The sequence below is a fragment of the Pipistrellus hanaki genome (assembly GCF_964339955.1).
Source record: "Pipistrellus hanaki genome assembly, chromosome: 18".
Classification (NCBI taxonomy): domain Eukaryota; kingdom Metazoa; phylum Chordata; class Mammalia; order Chiroptera; family Vespertilionidae; genus Pipistrellus; species Pipistrellus hanaki.
In genome coordinates, this window is record NC_140520.1 from 15536263 (window position 1) to 15553307 (window position 17045).

General features: G+C 42.5%; 2 protein-coding genes across 18 annotated transcripts in view; one reads left to right on the plus strand and one right to left on the minus strand.

The window, feature by feature from the left end:
• The window catches only part of LOC311613004 (histone-lysine N-methyltransferase SETMAR-like), a gene marked incomplete at its 3' end in the record, with an annotated part of 161999 nt that overhangs the window by 128664 nt on the left and 16290 nt on the right, over positions 1–17045 (minus strand). The window lies entirely within an intron of this gene.
• Positions 14272–17045, plus strand: part of PRRC2C (proline rich coiled-coil 2C) — a 72504-nt gene continuing 69730 nt past the window's right edge. For 10 of the 17 annotated variants that reach the window (XM_084865957.1, XM_084865960.1, XM_084865956.1 and 7 more), the window contains exon 1: positions 14279–14496. The gene's annotated coding sequence lies outside the window, so the exon portion shown is untranslated. Of the gene's footprint in view, positions 14497–17045 lie in introns of all 17 variants that reach the window. The other 7 variants (XM_084865954.1, XM_084865958.1, XM_084865964.1 and 4 more) reach the window with 2 other exon arrangements.

Sequence of the window (17045 nt, forward strand, 5' to 3'; positions counted from 1 at the left end):
TTTTATTTTATTTTATTTTATTTTTTTAATCCTCGTCTGGGGATATTGTTTCCATGGATTTTTGGAGAGTGAAAAGGAGGAGGAGGGGAGAGAGAAACTTCTATGTGAGAGAGACACATCCACTGGTTGCCTCATGCATGCGTCCCCCAAGGCAGGGAGTGAACAAATCTCCATCCACCTAGTACCTGCACCCAGGCACTTGAAATGCTTTCACTAGCACACAATAGTGCTGACTGGTTTCAACTTTTAAAGGCGGGGAGGGAGGAGTGCTACATGTGTCACCCATGTCTTTAGCACTCACCACTGCTTACCTCCTGACTGGAGTCTTTTGGCAGCAAAGGCAAATTTCTGAATTATCTGAGTGACTCAGCTCAGGTGAGTGAGAGTGAGAGAGAAACCGAAAATAATTATGGAAATAAGGGCCAGAGAAACACCCTAGTGATAAGACTGTGTCTGGAAACAAGCCAGTGTCTTTCCAGAATGTTAATTTCTCCTAAAGCTGCTACGTAATTTCCAGGTTCATCCGGCATTTTAACACAACATTTAAATTTACCTTCGGCATGGTTCGTTCTTATTCTGTGACTAAAGACCTTCTGCGTCCTCTGTTTTGTATGTGCTGTTTTTCATAAAAGGAAATGGGGTGAGAAAATTTGAAATAACTCCACCCAGATGGTTAAAGCAATATAGAGTTGTACAGAATTAAACACACCTTAAAATAACCTGCTGGAACAAGCAGCCAGAAGAGGGATTGCTGGGTCCTATGGCAGTCTTGTTCTTTATTTTCTGAGGAAGCTCCATACTCTTTTCCACAATGGCTGCATCATTTTATGTCCACACCAACAGTGCCTGGTGGTTCCAGTTTCTCCATAGTCTCTCCAACACTTGTCTTTCGGATTTTTGTTTGTTTGTTTCTGTTTTTGTTTGATAATAGCCAGGAAGTGATATTTCATTGTGGTTTGATTTGCATTTCTATGATGATTTGTGTTGTTGAGCATCTTTTCATATGTCTGTTGGCCAAATCAGGATCTTACAGAGATATTAGCACTGATATGTTTACTGCAGCACCATTTATAATGACCACCCCTGGGGGGCGGAAAATAAAAAAATTAAAAAAAAATAGCCACCCCTGGAAACAATTTAAATGTCCATCAATAAATGAGTGGATTATTAGAATGTGATACATACATACAATGGAATACTATCAGCCTTAAAAAGGAAGGGGCCAAAGCTGGTTTGGCTCAGTGGATAGAGCATCAGCCTGCGGACTGAAAGGTCCCAGGTTCAGTTCCGGTCAAGGGCAGGTACCATGGTTGCGGGCACATCCCCAGTAGGGGGTATGCAGGAGGCAGCTAATCGATGTTTCTCTCTCACCCATGTTTCTAACTCTCTATCTCTCTCCCTTCATCTCTGTATAAAATCAATAAAAATATATTTTTTAGCCGGGACCGGTTTGGCTCAATGGATAGAGCGTTGGCTTGGGGACTGAAGGGCCCCGGGTTCGATTTCGGTCAAGGGCATGTACCTTGGTTGCGGGCATATCCCCAGTAGGGGATGTGCAAGAGGCAGCTGATCGATGACTCTCTCTCATTGATGTTTCTAACTCTCTATCTCTCTCCCTTCCTCTCTGTACAAAAATCAATAAAATATATTTTTTTTAAAATAAAATTAAAAAAAAATTTTTTTTTTAAAAAGGAAGGAAATCCTGCAATATGCAACAATGTGGGTTACATGAATCCACTATATGAGGAAGCTAAAATATCATACTCCTGGAAGCAAAAAATAAAATTGTGGTTACCAGGGGCTGAAGAGGGCAGGGGAAATGGGAAGTTGCTAGTCAATGAGTATAAAATTTTAATTATGCAAGATGAACAAATTCAACATAAATAACAATACATACTGTGCAGTAAAAATCTGTTAAGAGATCACATGTTAACTATTCTTACCACTGCATATATATATATATATATATATATATATATATATATATATATTTTTTTTTTTTTTTAATTTTTTAAATATACATGACATTGGCATATTCTTCACATGACCTAATAATCAAGTAAGTGGTCCTTGGGCAAGTTATTTAACCTCTCTGGGTCTCCATTTCTTTCTCTATAAAATGGAGCAATAATAGCACCTACTTCAGACAATGAGAATTAAGTGACTCAAGCGCTTGAAATGGTGAAGGGCATGAGGAAAAGAGTACACATGCTCATTGACTTTTATCGTTATTGTATTTATGCTGAGGAGTCACCAATAAGATAAACATCTTCCAAAGGAGGGGAAAAAAAATCTCCCATGGTTTAGCCCAATGGTCGGCAAATTCATTAGTCCACAGAGCCAAATATCAACAGGACAACAATTAACATTTCTTTTGAGAGCCAAAATTTTTAAACTTAAACTTCTTCTAACACCACTTCTTCAAAATAGATCCACCCAGGCTGTGGTATTTTGTGGAAGAGCCACACTCAAGGGGCCAAAGAGCTGCATGTGGCCAAAGAGCCTATAGGTAAACCACCCCACCCATGTCTCCCTTGAAGAGCTATGCACCAAAATGCTCTGGTGCATTATTAAACAGATACAGCAGCGTTTTTCAACCGCTGTTCCGCGGCACACTAGTGTGCCGCGAGATGTTGCCTGGTGTGCCGTAGGTGCGACAAGACAAGAATTTTATAATTTTTCACTATTTTGTTTACTTAATATTTCATAATAAAGTAATTATAAAATACTTTCTTTGTGTTTATTTGATTCCTATTCAAGAGAATTACTTTATATATAGTCAATATAGACACAGAGTTAAATTTTTTAACATTTTCTAATGGTGGTGTGCCTCGTGATTTTTTTCATGAAACAAGTGTGCCTTTGCCCAAAAAAGGTTGAAAAACACTGAGATACAGGATATTACCTCTGACACATCACTATAAGTGCTTGGCTTACCTTTGTGCTGATCCCTCTGTCAAGGTCCTAAGGGCTTTAACGGGGCACAATAAAGGAAAAGTTGGCTGGGATTCCAGAATGAGTCAGATAAGTTGCTGAAGTGGGCAGGGAGAAAAGCATTCTGGGAAATCTTGAAACTTTGACAAAGGGTTAGGTGGACAGAGTTAAGTATTAAACTCTTTCTCACCTCACCCCTGAATCACAGAGGATGGAAAAGGAATTGGTTATCAGAAATCTTGAACTGCCTTCCTCCCAGCCTGCGGAGGGGTTGTGTTTAAACGGAAACATTTAAACTCTGCTGCTTAAAACCCTCTCATGCATTCCCATTTCACACAACGCTCTCCATCAATATTTTGGAATGAGTGTGTTGGGGGAGGGAGTCAAACAAATAAAGACCAGGAGTCCCTTGAGATAGATGGGATTTGCAGGGAGGACCAACCCCTTCTCACAAGCTACAACCTGGGATTTGCTCATTATTTTCTCACAAAACCCTCCCGTTGTCTCCTCCTTGCCCATTTCTCATCCCCAGAGAAATGGATCCCCTCAGGACAAAGCCAGAACCTGGTCCAGCCAGTCCCAGTGCCTCCCCTTTCCCACCTCAAGAAGCCAGTGAAAACCTGGCTGCTGAGTCAGAGCTCATCCATGAGTCACAGCTGCCCGGAGGACAGGAAGGTACAAAAGTGATCTCTTCCTGGCCTAGCACTGGCCTAGCAATATCGCTTGGTGGTTAGGAGCATGGTCTTCTGAGACCCACTGTCATGACTGGAGTCTCCACACTTTCAAACTGTTAAATCTTCCTGAAGCTCAGTGTCCCTCGTGCAAAAGGATGAGAAGAGTACCTGCTTGAGAGCTGTTGCAATAATGAAATGTGATGTCTGGCATACAGTAGCTGCTCAATAAATGTTGGCTGTTATTAGTCATAACCTTAATTCTAGATGCTAAAACTGCATCCTCCTCTCTCCCCTTTCCCATGCAAAAGAATGAGCCCAAACCTTTAGCCATGGTAAAAGTGAAAATAGTCTCAGTGCCCTGGCTGGTTTGGCTCAGTGGATAGAGCATCAGCCTGTGGACTGAAGGGTCCTGGGTTTGATTCCAGTCAAGGGCACTTGCCTGGGTTGCAGGCTTGATTCCCTGTGGGGGGGAGCATGCAGGAGGCAGCCAATCAATGATTCTCTCTCATCATTGATGTTTCTATCTCCTTCCCACTCCCTGCCTCTCTGGAATCAATAAAAATATATTTTTAAAATAGTCTCCGGTGGCTGGAGCACAGGAGAATTGAGACTTGGCACAGAGAGTGGGCCTGGAAATCAGGCAAATCCTTGCCATGCCGGGCTCAGTCCTTTCAGGGCGAGGCTATTTGACTCATGCCTTTGTCTTGAACAGCTCTAACGGAGTGCTTTGTAGAGAGGCAGATTAAATATTAAATATTTGCGACATGAAAAAGTGAACATGTGAGATTACATTTACTCATGCTCAGCTGAGTCAGGAGTCCCAGCAGATGGCACAGGCAGCGTTTAGCTGGGAAATCTACATCTGAATTGTTGTTTCTTATGTGATGAGCTCATCCGCTGAGTCAGAAACTGGTTTCCTAATGTTCCTGTACAGTCAGATGGCAAATGCTTATCTTCCTTGCTTCCAACAAATGCTTAAAAGAAAAAGAAAAAAAGTTATAAAAATAAAACATGTTCATTTTAGAAAATTTGGCATATATCCAAAATATATATAATAAAGACAGCTTAAATCCCTGTAAGCTCTCCAGTTAATTATGTAATGTGATGAGATTTTCTTATGTCATTGAAGATTATTTAAAAGTGTGATTTTTATTGATACAATTTTCTATTAATGCCTTCATTAAGCTATTTTCAATTTATTTAATCACTCCTCTGTTATTGGACATGTGGATGGTTTTCAAATATTCACTATACTCTTGTACGTGTGTCATTAAATACATCTTTAATGATTTTCATACTTGAGCATCCTAAAAATAGTCTTGCAAATCCTAAAAACATAAAAAGCCCAGAAAAGAAATAAAGATTGATTTAAAAAAAGTTAAAAAATTAAAAAATTAAAAAATAAAAATAAATAAAAAAGCCCAGAAAAGATAGAATAGCATGTTGATATAGAATAGCTCACAAGGAGAAATCTGTAGATTCTTCTAAAAAAGAACCCAACATATCCCTAGGAGGTGTGGTTCAGTGATTAGTGCGTCATCCTGTGCACCAAAAGGTAGAGGGTTCAATTGCTGGTCAGGGTACATAGCCATGTTGTAGCTTCAAGCCCTGGTGGGGGCATGTGTGGAAGGCAATTTATCGATGTTTCTCTCTCATATCAATCTCTCTCTCTTTTTTTTTTTCTCTCTCTCTCTCTCTTTCCTTCTCCCTCCTCTCTAAAATCGATTTTTTAAAAAATATCCTTGGGCCTGGCCAGTGTGGCTCAGTGGCTGAGTGTCCATCTATGAACCAGGAGGTCACAGTTCAATTCCTGATCAGGGCACATGCCTGGGTTACAGGCTCGATCTCATGCAGGAGGCAGCCAAGTGATGATTCTCTCTTATCATTGATGTTTCTCTCTCTCTCTCTTTCTCTCTCTCTCTCTCTCTCTCTCTCTCTCTCTCTCTCTCTCTCTCTCTCCCCTCCCCTTTCTCGTTGAAATCAATAAAAATATATATTTTAAAAAAAACAAAACAACAACCTATAAACTAGTCTGTGAAGTGGCAACTGTTTGAAAGCCAATCCTTAAAAATACAAGCAAAAACAAAATTTCCAGGCTAATTGCTTCAGCCCAGTAGGAATAGAAAATTGTGTGCAGTTATTTCTCATGTACCTTTGGGAGTTTATTACACAAAAGATAATGACACACTCACCAGACCATACTTGACTGAATGGTATGTTTTCTCTCATTTGTAAACTAGAGGCCTGGTGCATGACATTTGTGCACTAGGGGAGAGGTCCCTCAGCCCAGCCTGCACCCTCTCACAGTCCAGGATCCCTCAGGGGATGTCTGCCTGCTGGATTAGGCCTGCTCCCAGGGCAGATGGACATCCCCTGAAGGGGTCTTAGCCCGGCTTCTGGCTGAGCGGCGCTCCCCCTGTGGGATCACACTGACCACCAGGGGGCAGCTCCTGCATTGAGAGTCTGCCCCTTGGTGGTCAGTGCACATCATAGTGACAAGTTGTTCCACCATTCGGTCAATTTACATATTAGGGTTTTATTATATAGGATTCTTTCATAAGGAAAAGGACATTCTTTTTGTCTGACGTCAATTTGAACACCATAACAATCAATTTGCTAGTTGTGTAAAATTGGTATCTAGCTTTCTATTTTCTAAATCTTTCTTCATGCTTTCTCAAATGAGTTGTCATTTAACTGGCAAAATTATTTGCCCCCCCACCCCCGCCCCCAATACAATTATAAAGGGAGAAGCTTTTGCAGGTGGCACACATAGAAAAACAACTAAAATATCAAAAATGTATGGTGCCGATTTGATTAAAAGAGGACTACCATGTAGAGCAGGGATGACATTTAAGGAGCATTATTTTTTCCTGTAATCAGTCATTCTTTCAACTCACATATTTCAGAAAAGTTATCTCTACAAAACTATCAAAAGAAAGTGAGTTCTTTTGATATAATCGGGTCCTTACCCCACTCTAATTGAGCAAGGGTGACAAATGTTTCACTCCTGTAGGGTTGTTGTTGTTTTTTTGTTTGTTTGTTTTTTAATTTCTCAGAGCAGAATCATGGTTTCCACTTAATGGTTTGGACAATCAAGGCACTCTGATACCTGGGGATCTTCCTGTTTTCCAAAATAAAACAAAATACCGCTGCCATCCCAGTTAGACACAACAAGCACCATTCTAACCATTTCAGGGTGCCATTTTCAAATATAAGCAGCCCACAGGGAACAGCACATAATAACATCACCCTCCTCCTCTCACCTCCCACGCCCTTCCTAAGGCATGAGACACCAAAGAAAGTGAACAAGTGGTAAGCCGATTTAAGAAATTGTGGGTGACATTTGAAACCTGTCTGAGGATGCTTCTACACTGTCAACCATGGAAAACATTGGTTTTTATCTGAAATGTCATGGCTCCTAGAATCTGTATTAGCCAGTTTTGCACTTGATCATATTGCTAACTAATACTGTTAGGTCTTTTCACAAAGAAATCTTCACATTTATTGTGAAACAAACCATTGGACCTATCAACCTAAAGGGTCCTTGCAATAAATTTAATCCATCACTGGTAAAGATTTAATTAGAAGTACTTGGTGCTTTTTACTCTGCTGTCTGAATATACCTTTATACGTGTTTTATTATCTGTCTCCCACACCAAAATGAAAGCTGTTACTTCAGGGACTTTTTTTTTTAATCTTTTATTTTTTTTCTTCTGCTTTCTCTACTGCACCTAGAGTATAATAATGGATGCTCAATAAATATTTGTTGAATGAATACAAATGTGCCAGCAACTAGCCAAATGTTTTTTGTTCCCTCTAGAAAGTCCCCTGAGAGTCTCTCTGGTGGCCATAAAATCCCAGACTGCTTCTCCCGGAGTCGCTGTAGCATTGCCTTATGTCGCTGGGACTGCAGTTCACTAACAAACTGCCTCCAAGATGTTCCCATGGCAACAGTTTGCTTATTTCATCAAGGTTATCCCTCGAGGTACTCACAGTATTCCTTTGGTGCAAATCTAAGACATGTACACAAGGTAAGATTTAGACCAGCTGGTAACTCTTAAAAGCCTTTACAAGCTTTTAAATTGTGATGTTAAAAACCAAGAATGAACAGTTATTCTAATACAGATTGGGTTACCCCATTGTCCAAAATATGAGCATCAGCAGGTGCACGGGGGAAATGCTGAGTACAGCTGGGTATTCTTGAAAGCAGAGCCAAATGGAGATTTTTTCTGTACAGTCAGCCTGGAAGTGAAATTAGCGTTTTCTCTCTCCCTCTCTCTGCCTGCACAGATCCTCACAGATGCAGCAGTGAGATGAGGGCATCAGCTGGGTTTGAAGTTAGATCCCAACTCAAACACCAGCTCAGTCACCAATTCGCATTGTGAATTCAAAGCAACTCACTTGTCCTCTTTGAGCCTTAGTGTTAGTATCTGTGTTGCAGTTTGTCGTGGAAAATGACATGTGCAGAGGACCTAGCACAGTGCTGGCCCCAGTGGACATTTGCTAACTCGAAGCTATACAGGGGTGCAGGGAGTTAATGCAGCAATAACAGCCTGGTGGGAACCACAACATGTCCCACTGCTGCCAGGGGCTCCTCAGGCCCAGATTCTCAGTCTTCTAGCTCCTCAAGATTAAGAAACCTTCTCTAGTATCAGACAAAGAACACTTTCTTTTAGTGGTCTCATCAAGGGCATCCTGACAGGCAGATAGCAGAGATCAAAAGCAAATTTTAAAGTGGAGGCAGCTTGAAACTAAGATCCATGTCTCCACTTCATTGTGGCCAGATAGGATGACCAACTATCCCATTTTGCCCTGGACTAAGAAAGTTCCCGAGTCATAGGAGGCATCAAAGTCATGACAATCTCGTACAAACTGAGATGAACTCATTGCCCTACCAGCATCTTCTCAAGGTTGAGCAGGTGGCCTGGTCACATGGAGCCTAACAGGTGGCACTATTATTTAAAAATATATTTTTATTGATTTCAGAGAATAAGTGAGAGGGAGAAGGAGAGGGAGATAGAAATATCAATGATAAGAATCATTGATTGGCTGCCTTCTGCACACCCCACACTGAGGATTGAGCCCACAACCCGGCATTTGCCCTGATCAGGAATCGAACCGTGACCTCTTGGGTCACATAGGTCAACACTCAACCACTGAGCCATGCTGGCTGGGCATGGTGGCACGATTTTATTAACATTATAATGATTAAGACTTTGCAATTACAATTTTCCTATGGGTAATACTGGATATTGAAATGAGAGTTTCATTTCACTGCAGTTTACCCAGGCTGTTAAGTACTTTGAGAAGCTTTCCTCAATTCTCTTTCAGTCACTATTTCTCTTCTCTCTTCTGCCGACCAAGACTGTGCCCTTCGAAGTTACCAATGGTCCCATCCTTAGAGTATTATACTACTAATTCCCATTTGAAGTAATTATATCACTGAGACTCAAAGAAATATTTCTGAAATGACTTTTAATTAACCCCAGCAGAAATAAGAATGGAGACTCTAAAGAAACAAAATCTGAACCAGGCATGAACTACTGATTCTCTGTAATACATGACATTCTCTTTTCCGTCAGAGTTATTCAAAATACCCTGTCCCACTGCCATAAAAAAATGTACTATCAGCCTTACTCCTCTTAATTTCTATGGAGCAATAAAACATTTGAAATGGGATGGTTTCATTTATACATGGTATATACAGTTGGTTGTGCAGCAAAAAAATAAAGTGTCTTAAACTTTAATGCTATAGACAGCAGTCAAAGTAACAATTTTAGGGATAATTATTGGGCAGTATTTATATCTATTAGCAATATCTATTTTCTGACCTGAATAAGAAATCACCTATTTTGTATGTTCAGTTACTACCTGGCTAATTTCCTTAATCACCTTTTCTGCTCTGCATTCCCTAGACCCACCCCATTACCCTTTGGTCTCTTGACCTTTTTCATTACTCACTTCCTGTCTCACTTGAACTTCCAGCCTCAGGCAGAGCTGTGTCTGCAAGTCTGTTTTCTCTATCTCTTCCCTTTACCCTTCCCTTCTTACACCCTCTTGGACTTGGAGCCATATTTCCAAGAACTTGATTTCTCCTCACAGCTAAGAAAATTCTGGGAAAATTTGGGGTCGCATTAACATATGACTTGTGAAAAATAAATAAGATTTTGCCCAAAATGTACCTTTTATTTCATTATAAAAAATATGGTTTATTGAGCTAATTAATATTTGAGTGATAAATTACAGAAATAGTTATCCTACTTTACACCGGTAATATAATATTTTATGTATAACACATATACTATATAATGCATTTACTATAGAACCTTTTAAAGTTGACCAAGGTAATTTTTCAAAGCACCGGCAGTATTTTTCTTACCTTTATTAGCAAAGTGATAATATCTGTTGACATTCATAAATAAGATTACATTTTCATACAGTATTTGGGTACTACAGTATTCATTACATCAGGCTTATCGTGTTTCAATTCTATTAAGCATGATTTGCTGGACCGCTGGTGAAAAGAAACCAAAACCGTCACGTGCACCTAAACCTTTAAGAAACGTTGCAACTATTATAACACGTGATGCCTTCATTGATCCTTTTATTTTTCTCCTAATACAGGTCTCCCCTGCTTTTTGAAAATTCACATTACACCGCTTTGCTTTCACAAAAGACCTCCATGAGTACCTCTTTTTGCTGACCCAGAGAAATCAGAAGAGGGTTTTGTGTAAATTTTGGCAGGGAGGCTGACAGAAGCAGTGCTCGCCTGAATGGTGAGAGGGCCTCTGCCGAGCTCCTTCTCAGGAACCTCCCACACTCAGCATCTCAGTGCAGAGCCGCCGGGCGCTGGCCATTCTGTGAGCTTGGGCACTTTATCTCCGCTGATTCTGTGCATCCTTTAGGAAAAGGAGGAGACCTAAGGTATCAGGAAAGTGCAAGAGAGCTGGTAAGGGTGCTAGCTTAATGTAAAACTGGACATAATTAAGCACATCTGACCTAGCAGGATGTTTCTGGGGAACAAAGATTTTCCCATGTAAATGGATGGTAATTGCTTTCTTGCTTTACAGCATTTTGGCTTACGAAAAGTTTCACAGAAAAAATCTAATTTCGGCTGCTGGGGAAACCTGTATCCCGTAAATCTTCAGTGCCTACAGGTTTATAGAACCGCTCCCAATGAGAAAGGTAGAAATTCAATAAAACCATTAGCTTAATAAGGCTGGGCAATGGAGAATCCACTTGCTTTCGATAAGAAACTAGTTTGCCTGGTTTCATATCCCCAATTGGCAATGTGATAATGTTACCCTAAAATTCTTGTTTAAAAAGCAGAACTGGAAATTAAATGACAAGTTTTCATTCAATATGTCATGAAAATATTTTGTTATGACACATTTATTCACACTGAAGGAGTATTAGGAGAGGAATGAATAAGCCAAAACAAAGTAAATTTTAAAAGGAGAATATTACTTGGCTTTGGAAATTGTACCGATACCTATAGATTTTCCTCAAGATATTGAAAATAAGGGAAATAAGACTGCTCTCTGAGAGCTAAACTTTAAGGTCACATGCAGTGGATAAGAGCACAAGCAAGTCAAGTCACCTTTCACATACAAACTGGCCTGGCTTGACTGTACATTGATTTTTATTGAAAGAATATTAGTAAGAGGTTTGGGTAGCCATGGAAACAGAGAAAGGAGCACACAGGGGCTATCAAGGAGAGAGGGAGCCCAAGTCAGGAGCACAGCAGCACGTCCCTATTGTATTGGAGATCAGTGTGGAATGTTGAGTATTTCTCTCTTTGGGACACAGTCATCCTGTCACAGAGATAGATGAGTCAGGAACAAGCTATACCACATTATCTCCACTCCTTCCAAATCTGTGCTCATCAAGCAAACGTCTGATTAATGCCTTTGGTTTCCTGGAAGTTTATATAGAAAATGCACTGGCTTCTCAGTCTTTAGTATTCAGGTATATAAATGATAGCTCTTGGAAATTAATCAATGAATATTCTGGTTGTATTAACATATAATATATTGCTTCGTGACCTTGATTAATGCAAGCTCATCTGAAGGCTGGAGCTGCTCGGCATTGCTAAAGGAAGATTTTCTGAGACTAAGACAACCTAGACTGGATCCTGGAGGGTTGTGGAAAATTCACCAAAGTAATGCTTCCTTCCCTGTGCTCTTGGTGACAGCCAGCAGGCATTCCCCCTGCCAATGACCCTATAGCAGCCAAGCTTTTCCATTTCAAAAGACCACTGATCTGGGGGTGGCGGGAGGAGTGCCTGTGATTTACCTGTTTATTATATATTTTATTTATTCTAACATTGCTACACTGACAATTCTACGACCATATTGATGGGGAAGACAGTTCCGGCCAAAAGAAGTGGCAGGGAGTCTTCGGATTTAAAATATACCATAGATTCTAGAACATGGACAATAGTGTGGTGATTCCTGGGTGGGGGTAGAGAAGGTGGAAGAGGGTACAGGGGGGGATAAATGGTAGTAGAAAAAATATACACCCCAGATAATTTATAAAATAGACACGGTTACCCTTTTCTACACATATACCATATGTGTAAGCACAATGTTATAATTATTGTCTCTCACAGATGCCCTCACCTCTTCACATTAAACTTTCCGGAAAAACCCAGCACGGAGGAACCTTACTGTATCTGTCTTCTCTATAGCTGTATCAAAGAGCTGACCACTGCTGGAGAAGTCATATAAATAAACCGAACCGCATGGTCTCCATCCATAATCCCAGGCTCCCAAAGTGCTCTCTGCAGAGCGTGCCAGTCCCACAGGGCTCCTCACACTGGGTTTACCTCTTCCCTCCCTGAGGTAACTTTTGGATCTTCTCCTTCTCACACATATTCAGCCCTCCCCGCAGAATACCTTGTCCCCTACTTCACTGACAAAAGAGAAGCCATCAAATATCATCAAATGTCCCTAGAGATGTACCTATTTCTCCTTCAAAGGAGAATCCTGGATCAGCTCTGTTTTCACCCTCCCACCTTCCCATGGATTTGCCTGCTTTAGGTACCATCTCTCTGCTATGTTATTACTGCCACCTCCTCCTTTTAGATTATTCTCATCATCACACAAACATGATCTACTCTCTCGAATACTTTAGAATGTCCCTCTTTAGTCCACATTCCCTCCAGGCACTACTTTGTTTCTCTAGAACAGTGGTCGGCAAACTCATTAGTCAACAGAGTCAAATATCAACAAGTACAACGATTGAAATTTCTTTTGAGAGCCGAAAACCAACTTCTGCGCATGGGCCACGAAGTTTCAATCGCACTATACAAGTGCACCCGCACGTGGTATTTTGTGGAAGAGCCACACGCAAGGGGCCAAAGAGTCGCATATGGCTCTCGAGTTGCAGTTTGCCAACCACTGCTCTAGAAACAACTTCCAATCTGGAAAGACTTGTTTCTCTAGTCTTCTGTTTCTTAACATCTATGTTGCTCACTACCATATGGCTTTCTGACCTCAGGGATCCACCAAGATTTCTTGCAAAAGATACCAGTGACCTACCTCCACATTGCCAAACACAATGGGCACTTGTGGCTCCTTCTTCACAGGATTGACCTCTCAGCAGCACTGACCTTTCATTGAACATAGTTGATTGCTCACACCTTATAAAACTCTCCTCCACTGGCTTTTGTGACATCATCCTCTTTGGGGTTTCCAGTTCTCTGGTTTCTCCTTCATGTTGGTTGCTAAGCGCTCCACCTCTCAATGCTGTTGTTCTTTAGGTTTGGACCTTTTTTCTTTTTTCCCCCACCCTGTCTCTGAGAATTTCTCATTTCCCACCATTCTTAAACACATGTCTATGGAGCTGAAATCTCTGTCTCCAATACCAACTCCCCTCTGAGCTCTAGGCATGGGTATTACTGACATACTTAACCTACAGTTGGACGTTGCATGAACATCTCAGATTTAACATGTCCAAATTTTAATTCTTCCTTTTTAAAAAATATTTAATTTTTATTGCTCTACCAACCAAGCTGTGTTCCTTTCCTCTCCCATCTCCATAGTCTCTATCAATGTCAGTCATCCACCCAGCTGTTCTAGCCATTAATCTACACGTTAGTCGTTGATTCTGCAATTTACACTCCCCATCACCCATTTAGAAGCGATCAGCTCATACAAGGAAGTCTAGTCTAGCTCCAAAATATTTACCAAACCTGTCTACTTCTCTCCATCTCCACTCCCTCTATAGTGCTCAGGCACATTATGGCATAAGGAGCATTTTTCTGGTCGTTACATATTATTCTGAATTTAATGGTTTCAAAAATATTACATAACATGGATGTTTTATAATGCCTTTATCTATGTCTTCATCAACAGCAGGTTTTGGTATTATGAACACTGACTATGTACCTTTCTGGGGGGAAAAATATCAAGATGCTGTCAGATATCACGGTTAAAGGTGATTCCTAGTTTAATGTTGATACATACTGCCACACTGCTGTGAAGGATTTCACAAGCATCACCGCCACCTACAAGAGCGCGCGCGCTTCAAAGTCCCTCCGTCCAGCAGGTGGCGACGTCGCCTTCCGCCGGGGTCGCGCCGCCACGGCGGCTTCACGTGGTGCGGCGCCGTCCGTGCGCCGGGGGCGGTCCTGCGGAGACCGCCTTACGCACGCCGCGGCATGACGTCATACGCAGGGGCTGGCTAGCCGCCATCTTGCTTCTTTTTCTCGCTCGCTCTCTCCCTCTCGGGCGGCAGGGAAAGTGCTTTGGCGGTTTGTCCATCCGCGGCTGCGGCTCTGCCAGTCGGGTGGCCCTTCAGCCCCCCCTGCTTCCTCGTGGGCCAGAGCTCGCGGGCGACCCTCGAAGTGCAACACACGCACCCCCTCGGCTCGACACCCTGGCCGGTAAGGAAGGCAGCGCGGGCGGAGGAGCCGCGATCAACGCGGGCCCCAGCGGGGCGGGCGGGCGGGCGGGCGTGGGAGCGCCCCGACCCTGGGGAGCGGGCCTGGGTTCCGGGCATCCCCTTTCCTTCTCGGCGGCGACCGCCCTCCTCCGTGCCTCGCCGAGTCGCGGCCTCCGGATCGGGAGCGAGAAAGCGGAGTCAGACCCGCCCCATGCGGTCCGCAGCGGGAATTCCGGATCCGCCGGCCTCTCCCACCGCCCCGGTGCGGCCCGGCGCGCGGCCGGGAGGCCAAGGGGGTTTCCATCCTGCGGGATGGGCGAGGGTCGCGATCTCTCTCCTGCGTAAGGCGTGCGGTTCCCCCTTACCCCCCCCAAAAAAAAATATATATATATATTTAAAAATTAAAACAGCTCCAGGCTCCTCCGGGGCCTTTCCTGACCGTCTCTGGCGCGGGTGGAATTGCAAGCAGCGGGGTGCGGGAGGCCGAGTTGCAGCCCAGAGTCCGGGAGAGGCGGGCGCGCTGGGGAATGGGGACCGACCCTCCTCCCGCTGCCCCCCAACCCCAGCGGAGGGTTCGCGTAGGCTTTTCGCACCCCCTTAGGCCTCCGTCCGCTGACCTGCGTGGTCAGTGGCCCTCTGCAGCTCCCCACTTGGAGATGCCACCCGAGTTGTCAGTGTTCACGATCCAGGGCCCCCCAATTATGGGACTTGAAGAAACGGGCAGGGGGAGCCAATAGGATCACTGAGAAATTAATCCTCTGCGTGAGAGGAATGCGTGAGATTCCTGTAAAGGGATGTGCATTTGTTTTGACTTGATTGGAGCTATTTTTCGGGAGATGGACCCTACGTGCCCGTGTGCTGTGCTGCTGGCTTCTGGAGCTACCCGGAAATCCGCATTGGCTGATATCTGTGAGCCTGTAGGCTCAGAGATTCTTTACCCGCTAGGGGTACTTGAAATTTTGCACCGAGGCTGCCCGTGCTGTAAGATTTCGTTTGGAATGCACCAGAAGCGTCAAGGATCCTCGGTTGAGTGCCCCCGATGGCTTATTTTCCTGCAAATAGAAAGGATCGGATGATAACATAAGCGCCCACCAAGCCCACCTCCGGCATCGGTTAAAAGTAGATTTAACCTTCTCTTGTTGGTAATGAAGATGCTGCTCCGACTGGAGCCATTTTTAGGTGTGTGTGTGTGTCTCAGATGCGCTGCAGCATCTTTTTACTTGACCTAACTCAAATGCATTGGTCCACCAAAGACTATTAGGCATAGGTTAATTTGCGTTTTATCTTAAGCATATTGTCAAATCGTAAGCCTCTCCTTTTCTTTAAGAGGGTTTTCAGAACACAGGCTTTTTTTTTTACTTTTTTTGTTTTGGTCTGATGAGCTAACATATGTGGCTGCTCTGCCTTCCGCTGTTAGTTGACCTTTCCCTGTGTACTGAGCACAGTAATCAGCTCTTTATATACATTACCTTTTTTAAATCGTACAGCAAGCCTTTCAGGGCGGTGCTGTTGTCATCATCCCCATTTTACAGGTGAGAAAATGAAATCTAAGAGACAGATGAGAGCCGTTTGACCAAGGTCATAACAGCAGTTATTGGTGATGCTGTAATAGATTCAGATCCAGACTGTCTGAACCCAAGGGGATCCTAAACCATCAGACTGCCTCCCTGCCTTATGATTTTATGAACTATGGAAATTAAATAAGATACAGCATTATTAATCTAGTTTCTTCTGTTTTACTTCAGTATAGGTGTAAAAAAATGGATTATAGCTACTTTAGGGATGGAGTGCAAGCTAATCTTTATACCTTTTTTATTTCAAGGACAATCCAGTAAAACTAACTACAGTATGACAGATACAATTTTCAGGTTTCTGGACTCTTACTGATAAAATATTTCCTTATCTTTAAAATGGAAATGGTGATGGTAATAACTACCTCCCTGGAGGGCTTGCTGTAGGATTAACGAAGATAATGTATGTAGAGGGTTTATGACTGTGCTCAGTACCTAGTAAAAGGTCAAAAGTAGTGGAGGGTGAGAGGCAGAATATTGATAGAAGATACTCTCTCCTAAGCAGTAAGTAATCTACATTTTCTCAGAATGGAGTAAATATTCTTTGGAAAGTTGAAGAAATAGATTTCATGTCCTTTTTTTCTTCCTTAAGGCTGTTTCTTCACACTTCCATACTGGATTTTGTTTCTTAAAGATTTCCTCTTCATGCTGTACATTTGGTAACCCTGGAATCAGCATTTTACTCATAGCTGAAATACAGAAGTCCTGGCTTATTCCTGCCCCTGTCTCTGCTACTCTACTCCATCTCACCTTTCTTACTGGTGAAATGTCTTTGAAGATTGTACTGTTATGTCCCTCTTTCCCTCTAAGTGGTTTCCTCCCACCCCAAACACTTCAATTTATAAGTCAGTTGGGTAACTTGCACAAATATTTATACCATATTTGTGTAAGAACTGATCATTGATATCTGTGACACAAATTGGTACAGAGCCCTATTCTTCCAGTGTACAAGATTTAAAAATCGCCTGACTTGAGTTAT